Source organism: Acipenser ruthenus, chromosome 11 (genome assembly GCF_902713425.1).
Source record: "Acipenser ruthenus chromosome 11, fAciRut3.2 maternal haplotype, whole genome shotgun sequence".
Taxonomy (NCBI): domain Eukaryota; kingdom Metazoa; phylum Chordata; class Actinopteri; order Acipenseriformes; family Acipenseridae; genus Acipenser; species Acipenser ruthenus.
In genome coordinates, this window is record NC_081199.1 from 12,610,891 (window position 1) to 12,626,967 (window position 16,077).

Consider the following 16,077-nt stretch of genomic DNA (forward strand, 5'->3'; position numbering starts at 1 on the left):
CAAGTATAAATTAAAATAAGCCTAGTATTATTACAATGAGTTTACAGAACACCACGTATTTTCGCTCTAGCCTGATCAGACCTCGAGACCCAATTTGAATAGGATATGTTCTTTGTAGTTCTAACGGTTAAAACAGTTAAAATGTCTGCAATAGAAAATAAACACCACCAGTATGTTCTCATATTCTGGGTCAAATCAAAGGAAATTTGAAGAGAGATTTGTACAGGACAAAAATCTCCTCTCTGATCCTGAGAGAACTGGACTTGATTCATGGAAAAAAAAAAAAAAAAAGGAACCAAAAGATGAATGGAAATCATACCCGGCCCGAGTCTTAGCCGTCAGTGGTAAGTACGTTTGAACTATAAATTGTATATATTAATAAATTAGACGCATTAAGTTTGTGAATACAGGGTTTTTATAAACAAATATTAAGAATATTAAGAATAACAATTTATGACAACAAACTCGCAATGACTCCCTCTCTTCCTTGACTTTAAGTTTTCAGGTTTTATTTTTAATCAGGTGAAGTCCCTTTAAACAAATTGAGCTGATTCTGTTTTATAATTAAACTCAAAAAAAGCTTTTAATTACAAAACAATCTTTGTTTTTACCTTCATATCTTGCCTGAGCCTAATTCTGGTCCTCTTAATTTTATTTCAAACAGAGCTGACAAATTACGTGATTTGTTCATTCCCGATCCTACTTTTAACTCTTTTACTTTTAACTCGCATTTCATTTTTGCAGTCGCCTAATTTAACGCTGTGTTTTATTTATTTATTTATTTATTTATTACTTATCTTTCTTTCTTTCTTTCTTTCTTTCTTTCTTTCTTTCTTTCTTTCTTTCTTAGCAGCCGCCCTTATCCAGGGCGACTTACAGTCGTAAACAAAAATACATTTCAATGATCACAGTACAAGTAATAATACGGTTAAGAGCAAGAGAAATACAATGACTTTTGTTCTAGAAAGTACAAGTACGATTCAAGAAAAATACGATTTTCCCCACTAGTTTAACTAAATGCCCTGAAAGATTTTTTGAAGCATAAAAATGAATACCTAGTGCGGAGTGTACACTGATAGCAACAAAGCATTTTGGGATATTGAGGATACACAAAACATGTCGTTTGGTATTACAGCGTCCACACTTCTGATAAACCGCACTACCTGGTGCGATCTAATTAGAACCGGACTCGAGACTACCTCCTGAGGTATTAAATGCTGCGTAGTGTGGACGCAAACCGTATTTAGCACTTTTAAGACGGCTTAAATGCAACTAATACGGTTTAAAGGCATAGTGTGGACAGGGCCTAAGTTTGAAAAGGCTTGAGTAAAACGGTTGTCTGTTCTATCATAAGCTGTGTTAGTTTGACAGTTTTCCAAGTTTTTTTTTTTTTTTTTTAACAAGTTCACTGGAATCTGTCAGGTAATGATTCAGCTGATTTTTTGTAAGGAACAAGGAAACAATTAAAAAGGGTCGGAAAGAGGGAGGAATTAAAATAGCCTAATTGTAAAAAACAAAAACAAAACAAAAAAAGGCAGCTATAAAATGAAGGCGACCTCTTGAGACTGGATAAATGAAAAGTGTGCGAGAGAGAGAGAGACAGAGAGAGAGGCAGAGGGAGGACGGGACGACTTAAAATATATATTTTAGCCTATTTTGATTTTTGCAATTTACACAGGTAATGGTTATATGAAATTGAACGAATACTGATACAAGACGAGCTAAAAAACCGTCAACCCATACATTCAATATATGGAAATATGTATTGAAGTACCGGTTCATATATTTTATATATAGGTTTAATGTTTGTATATTAATATATGGAGGGAATATATTTTGAATATTTTGTTTGAAATTTAATAATAATAATAATAATAATAATAATAATAATAATAATAATAATAATAATACATGGAATATATTATTCATACACAAAAAAATGTATATAATATCTATATATAGTGTGTTGATTTTTTTTAATACAAATGAAATATAATTTCAATACATTTTTAGGCCATATAAGCAATATTTCAAAATATATTTTAAAATGTGTTTATTTAATATTTGTAATACATTTTAAATATATGTGCCGTATTACAAAAAGCGGCCGATTTTGTAGTATTTAAAATCGATTTATATCTTTATTCCTATGTTTTAATACATTTTAAAAACATTCACCTAGTTTTGAAATAACCTACTAATATATATGGGTCATTTATTTAAAATACATTCTTGTCTATATATTTTATATATGGTTCTTACGTAAGGGATGAGCAGCAGGTGAGCCTGGTTACCATATTGTTGTGTTTTCGTTCTGTAAATGCTTTTTTCAATACATAATGCATAAACTCACTATCGTGCCAATAAAGTTCAATTTGAATTTGAAAGCGAGTGAGCGCGAGAGATAGAACCCGTCGAGTAAAAATAAAGAATTTTAAAGAATTACAAAGAACCTCGAGAAAAAGAGAACTTGAGAGAATAAAGATGGAGAGGGTAAGCCTGTTTAAAATGTACAATTTAATGAGAAGAAAAAGATAATATAATGAGAGATAGAGAGACCTCTCTGCTTTTACAATGCTTCCCTGTGCTTTACTGTACTGTCCCTCTCTGTGCTTTTACAATGCTTCCCTGTGCTTTACTGTACTGTCCCTCTCTGTGCTTTTACAATGCTTCCCTGTGCTTTACTGTACTGTCCCTCTCTGTGCTTTTACAATGCTTCCCTGTGCTTTACTGTACTGTCCCTCTCTATGCTTTTACAATGCTTCCCTGTGCTTTGCTGTACTGTCCCTCTCTGTGCTTTTACAATGCTTCCCTGTGCTTTACTGTACTGTCCCTCTCTGTGCTTTTACAATGCTTCCCTGTGCTTTACTGTACTGTCCCTCTCTGTGCTTTTACAATGCTTCCCTGTGCTTTACTGTACTGTCCCTCTCTGTGCTTTTACAATGCTTCCCTGTGCTTTACTGTACTGTCCCTCTCTGTGCTTTTACAATGCTTCCCTGTGCTTTACTGTACTGTCCCTCTCTGTGCTTTTATAATGCTACTGTACTGTCCCTCTCTATGCTTTTACAATGCTTCCCTGTGCTTTACTGTACTGTCCCTCTCTGTGCTTTTACAATGCTTCCCTGTGCTTTACTGTACTGTCCCTCTCTGTGCTTTTACAATGCTTCCCTGTGCTTTACTGTACTGTCCCTCTCTGTGCTTTTACAATGCTTCCCTGTGCTTTACTGTACTGTCCCTCTCTATGCTTTTACAATGCTTCCCTGTGCTTTACTGTACTGTCCCTCTCTATGCTTTTACAATGCTTCCCTGTGCTTTACTGTACTGTCCCTCTCTGTGCTTTTACAATGCTTCCCTGTGCTTTACTGTACTGTCCCTCTCTATGCTTTTACAATGCTTCCCTGTGCTTTACTGTACTGTCCCTCTCTATGCTTTTACAATGCTTCCCTGTGCTTTACTGTACTGTCCCTCTCTGTGCTTTTATAATGCTACTGTACTGTCCCTCTCTATGCTTTTACAATGCTTCCCTGTGCTTTACTGTACTGTCCCTCTCTGTGCTTTTACAATGCTTCCCTGTGCTTTACTGTACTGTCCCTCTCTGTGCTTTTACAATGCTTCCCTGTGCTTTACTGTACTGTCCCTCTCTGTGCTTTTACAATGCTTCCCTGTGCTTTACTGTACTGTCCCTCTCTATGCTTTTACAATGCTTCCCTGTGCTTTACTGTACTGTCCCTCTCTGTGCTTTTACAATGCTTCCCTGTGCTTTACTGTACTGTCCCTCTCTGTGCTTTACAATGCTTCCCTGTACTTTATTGTACTGTCCCTCTCTATGCTTTTACAATGCTTCCCTGTGCTTTACTGTACTGTCCCTCACTGTGCTTTTACAATGCTTTACTTTACCACTGTCTTTAGGCTACATTTGAAAAGCATTTCTTAATGTATTTAACATTAGGTTTTATAAGACTGAAATCATTATTCCGCTGTAGTTTCAATCAGGGGCTGTGGAGCCAGGATGAAGCGTTTGCCTCGGGTTGACCTGGTTGAAAATATGTAGTTTGAAACTGTCTTGTCCAGCTCCGGGACGAATCTGAACCCATACATTGCAGAGTAATACAAATGTAAATGCATGCAGGGCTGAATTCAGGGTTGAGTCACCCAGGGGCAGCTCTGTGTCGACTCAACCTGGGTTTTAATGTGTAGTGTGAAAACAGCTATACATAGTAGCCCAGTGTTTCCCTTTCAATTCGAAGATGACCATCAAACATTATGGGATATCCCTGCCCATTGGATAGGTATCGCTGAGCTCTTTATATCAGAGCTGCCAATAGTCCCCTTCCTTGGATGATGCACTAGGTCCCGCCCACCGAGGGTATAAAACTACTATCCAAAGGAAGCCATTTCTCTTTTTCCTTCTCAAGACAGTACAGTAAGACCTCTGTGTTTAGCTGAGCGTATTGATAAGAAAAGAGCTTCTCGAGTCGAGTCGATTGTATTTCCCTTGGATTCGTGCTGAAAGCTGGCTTGCCGCTTTCTCGGAATCAATGACTTTGATTAGACCAAGTCTTTTGTCTTTCTGTCTTTCAGCGGCCTCCTCGCTTACAATAGGCCATCTTTTGTATCTGTCTGTCATGTGTGAGCAACTGCCTGTGCAGTCCTCCGCGAATGGTTGTCTTTTCTTCCGGAGAGTACACAGTTCCTCCACGGGGCTAGGCATTTTGTATCCCCGCTGTTGAGTGACTATTCCAGCTGCGTCTCCTCCATGGGGCTAGGCTTTGCTACATCCCCGCTGTCGAGTAGACCCTCTTGGCTATGTAGGCCCGCCTGCTGCGGCGGGTTCAGGCCCCCCCCCCAAAAAAAGTATGATTTTTTATTTCTTAGATGCCCTTATCCAGGGCAACTTACAATTGTTACAAGATATCACATTATTTTTACATACAATTATATTATATTATTTATTTATTTATTTATTTATTTATTTATTTTACACATTATCTTTACATACAATTACCAATTTATACAGTTGGTTTTTTACTGGAGCAATCTAGGTAAGAGAAAGTGTCAGTTCTCCTAGTGGCCCTCAAGTGGCCCAGGAGAGTCTGGTTTTTGACCTAGTGCCAGCTGTTGCACGGCCAGCTTTGGGAGATGCACTTCGCTTGGATCTCCTCAGTCAGACGAAAGGCTCTCTTTCGCACCCGGACCGGGCAGGTTCCGGCTATGAGTCTGGCCCCTGAAAGGAACCGCTGGTTAGCCCTAGAGCTATGAGATGCGGTTGTGGGTACATTGCAGAGCGCTAGGGCAGACTCCACTAGGTCTTTGTACACCTATAAGTGGAGGTATTTCCAGGCTTGGTGTCTGGCTGGAAGCCATGACCCCATATCTTGCCCTATGCCAGTCATCTTACAGTTTCTGAAAGAACTGCTTGATGCTGGTAGGTCACCTTCCACCTTGAAGGTGTATTTAGTGGCTATCTCTGTTTGCCATGCCTCGTAGATTCAATGTCTCCGGGCGTGCATTTCTTGGCTACCTGTTTTCTTAAAGGCCCTCGGCGATTACGCCCTCCTAGGAGGACTGTTCTCCCCGAATGGCCTCAATGTTGTACTGGAGGCTCTCACGAGGCCCCGTTTGAGCCCATACACTCCATAGAGTTGAAGTACCTGTCTATGAAGACAGCCTTCCTCTTGACTATCACCTCCGCTAAGCGGGTCAGTGAGCTGCAGGCGCTGTCTGTGCACAGCTCCTGCATGCGTATTGGGAAGATGGCAGCAGGGTGTCTCTGCGCACCAACTCTGCTTTCCTCCCCAAGGTGATGACAGCCTTCCACGTTAGTCAGTCTGTGGAACTGGAGTCCTTCCATCCACCTCCGTTTGCTTCAATGGAGGATGAGAGATTAGATTTTCTCTGCCCAGTGCGGGCATTGAGATGCTACGTGCATAGCACAAGAGCTCTGCGTCAATCTGACCAGCTCTTCGTCTGTCACGGGACACTGACCTTAGGACAGCCCCGCTGTAAGCAGCATCTGTCGCATTGGATTGTGGATACAGTCTTGACTGCATTTAATAGTGCTGGCTTGCCCCCCACCTGGTATGGTAGCTGCACACTCCACTAGAGGGTTGGCTGCATCTTGGGCCCTCTTCAGAGGTGCCTCGATGTCTGATATTTGTACAGCGGCTAGCTGTGCTACCCGCATACCTTCTCCAGGTTCTACCGTCTTAACCCTTTGTGGTCCTATGTGGGACCCTGTCCGACATCATCAAAAAGACGTAAAAAACAGGTCTCTAGTCATTTTTTCTCCAGAAAAAGCCGAGAAAACCATTCAATGGCCGAGTGAGACCAATAGGAGCTGAGAGAAGCCGAAAAAAAGGGGCGTATCTGAGAAACACAGATAGCCCCAGCACCACAGAGATAACACGGACATAAACAAACAAGATAGCTGCTTCTGCACCCAGTGCTCAAAGAATATCACGGACATTTACAGAGCTTTTTTGAGATGTTATAGAAATAAAATAATGACTTGGATCACATTATTGAAGAGTATAGTGATAAAACGAGTGATCAGGAGATGATTTATCGGTATGCACTACTATGAAGAGGTATGTGAAAAATACAGCGAACAACGGGTAGGGCGGGGCTGGAGATGCAGTACTGTGTGTCCTGTTGATATGCAGTGCCTTTTAAACCTGTTTTACCGTGAAAGAAAATACTTTTAAACAGCGTGTCTAAAATAAACTGTGCATGTGAAAATAAATTGGACCTGACGCGCCTGAGACGCACTGAATAAATGGACCGCAAAGGGTTAATGTGGTAGACCCTGCTCTGCCTTCATTAGGCATGAGGGTCCTTGAGGGTGTAAGTTCACACTGCTAACCTCTGGGTTAGACAGTGCTTGTGCGTCCCTCATATGCTGCCGTTCCTTCTCCCTCGTGACGGCTCTGGTATACATTATCCCATACATAATGTTTTAGGTTAATTACCATAACCCTGGTTCCCTGAAAGAGAAGATTACCACCAACCGCGAGATCGCTTCGGTCGTCCTCACGGGTTCGACGGAAAAAGAGAAATGGCTTCCTTTGGATAGTAGTTTTATAACCTCGGTGGGCGGGACCGAGTGGATCATACAAGGAAGGGGCCTATTGGCAGCTCTGATATAAAGAGCTCAGCGATACCTACCCAGTGGGCAGGGATATCCCATACATAATGTTTGGTGGTTGTCTTCTCTTTCAGGGAACCAGGGTTATGGAAAGTAACCTAACGTTCCCAGTCCTGCTCCTGGGAACCCGTTGTGCCTGCTGGTTTTTATTCAGAGTTTTTGAATTATTTTAAAGAGTTGGAGATTAAGTTATATACTGTATAAGGAACTGTATATAAGGAACTTGAAATCTCCCAACTTTTTATGAACTAAATAACAGTTTTCTGTTGTTGCTCTCAATCAAACTCTTAATTCAACCAATAGTGTGCTTAATTCAGACCTTATTCTCATTGTTCATGTAAAAAGTTGAACATTTCAAGTTACTTAATACAATTTTAGACATTATCTTTGAAATATCCTATTCTTTAGCTAACAAATAACTCAAAAACTTTGATCAGGTACATTATTAGTTCAATTAAGGGTTCAGTTAAGTACTGGTAATTAAGAGCAACTCAGTTGGAACAAAAACCAGCAGACACAGGGGGTCCCCAGGACCAGGACTGGGAAACACTGACTAGCATACACAGGGGGTCCCCAGGACCAGAATTGGGAAACACTGACCAGCAGACACAGGGGGTCCCCAGGACCAGAATTAGGAAACATTGACCAGCAGACACAAGGGGTCCCCAGGACCAGAATTGGGAAACACTGACCAGCAGACACACTATAGCGACTAGCACCCATTGATAACGTTTTCATACTCGCCGTGGATCGACCAAACACCATGTTTAAGGTGGTACGGCTGGATTACATTATTAGATGGTCAATTCCGGTTTAAGTTTAGTTTAACAATCCTGCTTTGAAACAGTATGATGTTGTGTCGCTATATGTTGAATTTCTTATATTTGTATTTAGCAATAAAAAGTCAATTTTAAGAATAATAATAAAAAAATGACCAGTGTTTAATTTTACCGTTTTGAAGCCTAGGCTACCTCAAATTCCATTGTGTAAAATAAAGGAATGATATGTAAGGGCTGAAGTAAAAATTTTAGTAATAAAAAGTTTATATTAGCCTAGATAACGACACATAATTAAAATGGAAAATTTAAATAATGGCAGAGAGAGGTTTGTATCACAATACTTAACATGGTTACTCTCTCTCTCTCTCTCTCCATATATATATTTTTTTCTTCCTTTGTCTAGGAGTTGAGAACAATAAGCTTCACAATGGGGAACGAACTCAGTTATGCTTATCACATCTCAGTTATCACTGCAGACTGCTCTCATGCCTCAACTATAGATTCTCTGTCAGTTACTCTGATCGGCACCAAAGGCCAGAGTAACAAAATGAAATTGGACCACAAAGGACTGCATTTCTTTAATGAAAGGGTGAGTATATTCATTATGAGTTTATCAAATACAATGGCTAGATAGACATATATACAGATAGATAAATATATAGATGGATAGATAGATAGATTGATAGATAGATAGATATTTTTATATTTTAAAATACTTTATTAAACACTTATAAAAAGTCAAAAACATTGAGACAAACATTAAACAATATTTCATAACAAATTAACACAATTGTTTCATTAATTAAATATTAATAAAGAATAGCCAATTATATGAATTCAAAAAACACAATATCAAAACTTCATACACAGTTTATCATCTTCAATGTCTCACAACACATCATATATACACCAAATCTGCTGAAAGCTCTCTAAATGATTTGTAATTTTATAATAACTAAAATCTAGCTTCATTCTGCTTAATAACAACATTCTAAAAATGGTAACAGGATCTTGATTACTAAAACAATTCATCTTATTTCTTCTACTTTTTAAAATAGCCAATTTGGCTTGTCCAAAAATACAATTGACAAGTTGAATTTTAAATCTGTCCTTTTTGTTAAATCTAAAACCAAAAATAAAGATTACGTCACTGAACTGGAAACCCAATCCAACAATAATATTTCTCAGCACATTTAACATTATTATTATTATTATTATTATTATTATTATTATTATTATTATTATTATTATTATTATTATTATTATTTGTTTATTTAGCAGACGCCTTTATCCAAGGCGACTTACAGAGACTAGGGTGTGTGAACTATGCATCAGCTGCAGAGTCACTTACAAATACGTCTCACCCGAAAGACTGAGCACAAGGAGGTTAAGTAACTTGCTCAGGGTCAGACAATGAGTAAGTGGCTGAGGTGGGATTTAAACCGGGGACCTCTTGGTTACAAGCCCTTTTCTTTAACCACTGGACCACACAGCCTCCTTACATGGGTTTTAATCTTTTACAAAAAGGAAAACAATGAAAAACAGTCTCTTAGAGCAAAAGGGCAACTATCTTTAGGGTTAATAATACACACAAAAGAATTAACAGCAACAATAGTGTGTAAAATTCTCCACTGCAGATCACCTGATCTTTTTGGTTGTGGTGGCTTGTATAAGGAACCCCCGGCTGGCTGTATATGTCCTTCCACCCCCAGCGTCTCTCCCCAAGGAGTATCAGGTAACGACTCAAGCTGTTTCTGATGTTGTGTTTTTACACAAATTCTATACCGCTTCTTCCCATCTACTGTAGCCAGGGAAAGATCTTTCAGATCTTTAACAGTCAACAGCTTCCCTGGTACATCAGAGTCAGGGTCAGGCAGAGGCAGAGTCTTATTTCTAAAAATATCCTCCAACAGCTCTATGTTTTCCTCAGGCATGGCATTCCACACTTCATTAATGAAACATTCAGCCAAGCGAACAGAGCGGATCCCTGGCTCTGAAACCAAGGGCTCTGACCTCTTCCATGTGAAGCTGCGATAATCCAGCAGCTGTCTCAGTTTTACTATTCCTGCCCTCACTAAATGCTCTATAAAACTGTTGGATTCCCCCAATTTTGTTTTTAAACCAGGATTTGCTACAAGAGGCTCTTCTAACAGCCAGTATAAGGTTACATTCCCAGGATCCCTCTTTACTGTCAGTAGCTTCCATGCTTTAAATAAACTGCCATAATATTCTGGCAGCTGTTTCAGACCCAATGTATTAAACTGACAAAAAAAGTTTTATCTAACCCCATCCCACTCACCTGGCGAAGGAACAATGAAGCAAACTACATCCAAGAATGTCTCTCGGGGAATACAGCAACCTCTGCAGGGCCTGAAGCCGGAACGCAGCAATTCTGCTGGAAATGTCTGTAAGGCCCTGTCCCCCTTCAACCAATGGCAAATAGACCACACTCTTTCTCACCCAGTGCACTCCACTACAAAAGAAATCCAACAGTACTGATTGAACTTGCCTAACCAAACTTTCCGGTGGGTCTAAACAGATAAAACGATGCCATAAGCTAGAGGCCACCAAGTTATTGATTATCAGCATTCTTCCTCTATAGGAGAGTTGGGGGATGAGCCACCTCTATCTCTGGAGTCTGGCCTTCACCTTCTCCAGTTTTCCCTCCCATTTTTATAATGCGGTCATCACCTCGATATACTCCCAGATAACGGATTCCACACTTGCTCCATTGTAATCTACTGGGTAAATCTGGAGGACGACCGCCTTTCCAGTCTCCTATAAGCAAACCACTGCTTTTAGCCCAATTATCCTTGCTGATGACAACCTTTCAAACAGTCTTTGACAGATAGTTAACTGAACAATATCTGCTTGATTGATCACAATAACTCTAATGTCATCAGCATAAGCTGTGATCTTCACTGGCTCACTGGAAACCTGAGGGATGGACAGACCAGTCATGACCAAAGGCTCTGTAGCCAATGCATATAGCATTCCAGACAATTGGCACCCTTGTCTAATGACTCGCTTTACAGGGAAAGGGGTACTCAAACCACCATTAATTTTCAACAGACAAAAAATAATTTAATCTTTTCTATAAAACCGGTCCCTCACTCCCACATTTTACCCTCGATCTTAAATTGAGCAATATTTAAATTTACGTCATTAAGCACCATAAATACCTGTCTTCTAAGTGATACTACATACTTAAGCTGGGGGGATTTACAGCCCAAAGGGATTCTCTTTAACCCCGACGTTAATTGCCCATGGCGAGCTAACTGTCTAGAGTTTCATTTTTTAAAAACGGAGGAACATTACACAGAGTTAAAAACCTGAAACCTGAAAAAACGTATCATCAGTAACAATAACCTGTTCCACTACTTTAGAGACTAAATCAACTGAACCCAAAAAACAACAATCGATCCACTCATCTGAGATGCCGATTTAATCTCTTCACAACCCACAACATCCCCTATTGCCAACACACATTTATCTAAGGGAATCAAAACTTCTGAAACAACTTTAACTCCATGTCAATGGGATTTTCAAATGGGAAATTAGTAAACGCTCCCCACTACTGTATGTATTTGTGTACTTGATATACACAAATACATACATAAATAAATAAATATTACTTTTTTTTCTTCCAAGCAATACATTAACAGTGTAACTTTCTTTTTCAAACAAAACAGATCACATTACAGAACAGTATGAAACAAAGGTTGTTTTTCTTTTTAGATAGCCAGCTAGCTAGCTAGTTTGACAAATAGCTAGCCTTTGTTAGACAGATAGGTAGATAGACAGATAAACTAATAGATACAGTAGATGGATCAATTACTCATGTTTTCTTTTTGCATTTGCAGCACAAGCAGTATAAAATGCACTGCAAGGAGAGTCTGGGAGATATCGTGCTGGTGAGACTGGAACATGCACGCTTTCAGGGGAAACGCTGGTTCTGTTCCAAAGTGATCGTGGAGGACTGTGCAGGCGGGAGGAGCTTCAGGTTCCCCTATAACAGCTGGGTGAAAAAGAATCGGAGTGTGGAGCTGAGAGAGGGCACAGGTCAGCACTGCCTTAGTAGTATTACACTCAGGGCAATTCAAACAGCTTCAAATGTTCTACATTTTCCACCAAACATTCGTATTATAGTGACTAAATGTGATACAGGTATAATACATTTTATGAAAAAGCAGCATTTTTTTTAAAAATAATAATCACAATAATGGCACCAATAGAAACTTCAGAGTCTGACAAAAAATATACATATATATATATTTTTTTTTGGTTTGCCAGGGGTATCTGAAATGGAAAATAGAGTAATTTTAATGTAAACCAGGAGAGTCACAAATTCACAAAATGCCTCTAGCACAGGGAATTACCAGGGCCTTAGCACAGAAGTGGTTAATATCCATCCATCCACCCATTATCATAATTAGAGGATCACAGCAAGCCAGCACCCAACCCAACAGGCAAATATTATTATTATTATTATTATTATTATTATTATTATTATTATTATTGGAAATCTACTAATATATTATTTTCATTTCATTGATAAGAAATAAAAAAAAGTATTATTATTATTGCTTTTTAAGCTAGCCTGACTGACAGATAGCTAGCTAGTTAGACAGATAGCTAGCTAGCTAGACAGCTACCTAGTTAGACAGATAGCTAGCTAGCTAGACAGCTACCTAGTTAGACAGATAGCTAGCTAGATAGACAGAGAGCTAGTTAGACAGATAGCTAGCTAGATAGACAGAGAGCTAGTTAGACAGATAGCTAGCTAGATAGACAGAGAGCTAGTTAGACAGATAGCTAGCTAGATAGACAGAGAGCTAGTTAGACAGATAGCTAGCTAGTTTGATAGTTAGACATATATTTAGTTGGATAGACAGATAGCTAATTTGAGAGCTAGCTAGTTAAACAGATAGGCAGTTAGACATAGCTAGTTTTTCCTATTAACGAGAGTGTAACTGTGACTTGTGTTGCAGCAAAGAAACCCAATGAAGATGAAATGGACATCTTGAAGCAGAACAGAGAGAAAGAGCTGGACCAGCGAAGGAAGACTTTCAGGTACAGTAACCATCAGTATAGCACTTTTATTTACTCATTTAAATTCTGGGAACATTCTATCATCTACTTTCTATAACGCTCAGCACCTATGGCGATGAAAATGTGTGCAAGTTTTTATCTTGCTCCGGATGCATTTCATTTATAATAATAATAATAATAATAATAATAATAATAATAATAATAATAATAATAAAAAATAAAAGTGCAACAATGATGGTTCTTGTTGTTATGTAAGCTCTGGCAAAGGAGTAATCGATTGATGTCGGACACTGTTTAGTGCCCCGTCCGGCAAGGTTGGTCTTGGCACAGCTTTTACCCATTCCCTGATTGGGATGCGGTGGGCTGGTTGGTTTACTATTTATCTAAGCAGTTGTTTAGAAACTTTGGGCTGGTAGTGAAAAACTCAGTCACCTAATTTAATTTCTTGGACGAGCCAGTGACATTCGCCAAATTGTGATTGTTTAATATGTATTTCTCTCATATAAATTTATCAAGTTGAACTACTCTGTTGCCGTGCGTTCATAGTTCAGCGATGGATGATAACAGGGCTGGGTTGATCGGGCGATAAGAGCAGCCTGCTGTAGCTGGGTTTTGGGGTGTAACCCAGCCTTTATGCTGCACAAAATCTGCACTCCATGAGCGGCGGCCATTATTTTGAGGACTTCTTTGCCGTGTGGAACTTTGGAAGTGTAAAAAAACTTGTCAGAATGTTAACAATGAAGGTTACAATTGAAGGGATGTTACTTAAAAGGCTGGAGCAACATGTGTGGACTGAACTCCAGTTAATAAAAATCCCAGATAAGTGCTCTTTAAAGAACTACAGCTCCCAGCATACCTTGCAATTGCCACGGGTGAAAAGGCATGCTGGGAGCTGTAGTTCTTACCTGTCTATGCCTGCTTTGTACAATCTTTCTCTTTACTTTTCACGCAGATGGAAGACCTATGCAGAAGGAATGCCGAAATGTGTGGATATTAAGAAGACCTGCAATCTGCCGCTGGATGTGCAATTTTCATTCAGCAAAAACACAGAGTTTCAGTTTACAGTCACCTCCGCGTAAGATCTCCTTTTCCCTCTCTTTCATCTTTTTTTATTTTCTCTCATTCTAATTCTTTCTTTCTCTCTTTCCTTCATCTTAACTTTTTCTTTTTTTCTGTTGTCTTTTTTCTTTTATTCTTTCTTTTCTCTCATTTATTTTTCTCTTTCTCTCCTTTCTCATGTATTTGTTTTATGTATCATTCTCTCATTTATTTTTATTGTAATTGTTTCTTCCTAATTCTTCCTTTGTTGATTTTTTTTCTCATGAATCCCACAGAAAATGATCAGAATAGTTTTTCTATTGTTTGAAACATTATACTCAAATCACAGAATTTGTACTCAGATCTTGTTTTTTTTCTGAAATGATGAAAGATTTTTTCTGTTTTAATCCTGCAGTCTGGTGAAACTAAAACTAGTGGAATTTATACACTTTCAAACTCACTGGAGATCCATGGAAGACATAGGAAAGTACTTTGGAGTCAACAAAACTGAAGAGTCAGGTACTGTCTGTCTGTCTGCTGTTATCACATTGAAAAGAATAGCATCTGTTTATCTAGTTTTCTGACCATCTGTCTAACTAGCTATCTATCTTACTGTCTATATGTTTAACAACTAGTTGGCAATCCGTTTAACTAGCTATCTGTCTTACTGTCTATATGTTTAACTAGCTAACTGTCTAATTAGCTATCTATATCTAACTAGCTGTCAATCTGTCTAACTAGCTATCTATCTTACTGTCTATGTGTTTAACTAGATAACTGTTTACTAGCTATCTATGTCTGATTATGACTATCTGTCTGTCTAACTAGCCAGCTGTATATCTGTTTGTCTAGCTAGCTATCTGTCTGTCTGTCTAATTAATCTACATATTTGTGTAACAGGGCAGCAGTGTGGTGTAGTGGTTAGGGCTCTGTGCCCAGTTGCATAAAACATCTTAAGTGAAATTTCCCCTTTAGTTTTCCCCTTAAATGTTCTCTAAGTATAAGTTCTCCTGTGACCTCAATACTCAACGGTGGCTCACTAACGTTCCTAACCGTACTATGCCACCTGGTGGCAATTACACGAGATCGAAGGTCAAGTAATTTATAAACTGTCACAGAAACCCGAGATGGAATTGTTTTCCTGTAACTCACTGAAGAGGCCCATCTATTATTTTTTATAATACATGGTTACCCTTGTGATACTAATATTAAAGACGAGGTTCAGCAGTAGAGTGCGTTTTTTTTAAACGTAGTGTTTAAGTGCTGTTCAGACGGTCAATGTCGTTATCCATTATCCATTTCTCCAGTTTCTCTGAGATACGAGTGTACCAGCTTTACATTTTTTTTTTAACGTATTCTCATTTTGTTGATCATTAATGAACATTTCTGTAATGTGGGTGTTGTCAAGTGTTTTAATTTAAAGTGATGGTCTCGAGGCGTTGAATGGGTCAAAGTTCAAGTACATTTTCCTCTAGAGGAATTATCACTTTTTGACGTCACTACTGTGGTATTATGCCTTTTTTAGAATGGCTCAGGATGCAGATATCATCCATGGGTGAACACTGGCCAAAAGTCCTGTACTGTCTAGCTCACAAAAGTGCAAAGTGCAAAAAAAAATAAAAAATCCACAGCAAGCCCCACTTAATCAAAATGGAAACAAAAACAGTGTCCAAAACAAACTCACTATATAAATCCACACTGTAATAAAAAATAAAAAAAACTCAAAGGGAAAACAAATCCAGTTTAAAAACAGTCCACACGCATCATAAAATATCAGAAAAACAATTCTTTCAACAGTGCTGCACCATACCACTGTGAGCGTCGGGCCCTTCCTCCAGACAGCCTGTGAATAGTTTAAGGAGCCACCAGATTCTTCCGTCCACCCTTTGGCTCCATGTTGACTTGGGGAGGTGGATTACTCTCACTGGGCGGACCAGGGGACAAACAACATGAAATGTTTTGTTCCAGGTACTCTCCCTGTGACTGAAATTTTTTTTTAAAAAATTAGTCACCATGCACAGCACCTGCCGTCCCTGTTACTGCCTGGTTCAATGTTTTATTATA

General features: G+C 38.9%; 1 pseudogene; it reads left to right on the forward strand.

Annotated features, from left to right (window-relative positions):
- The first annotated feature begins 1,502 nt into the window (after nucleotides 1-1,502).
- Nucleotides 1,503-16,077, forward strand: part of LOC117968604 (polyunsaturated fatty acid lipoxygenase ALOX15B-like) — a 32,296-nt pseudogene continuing 17,721 nt past the window's right edge.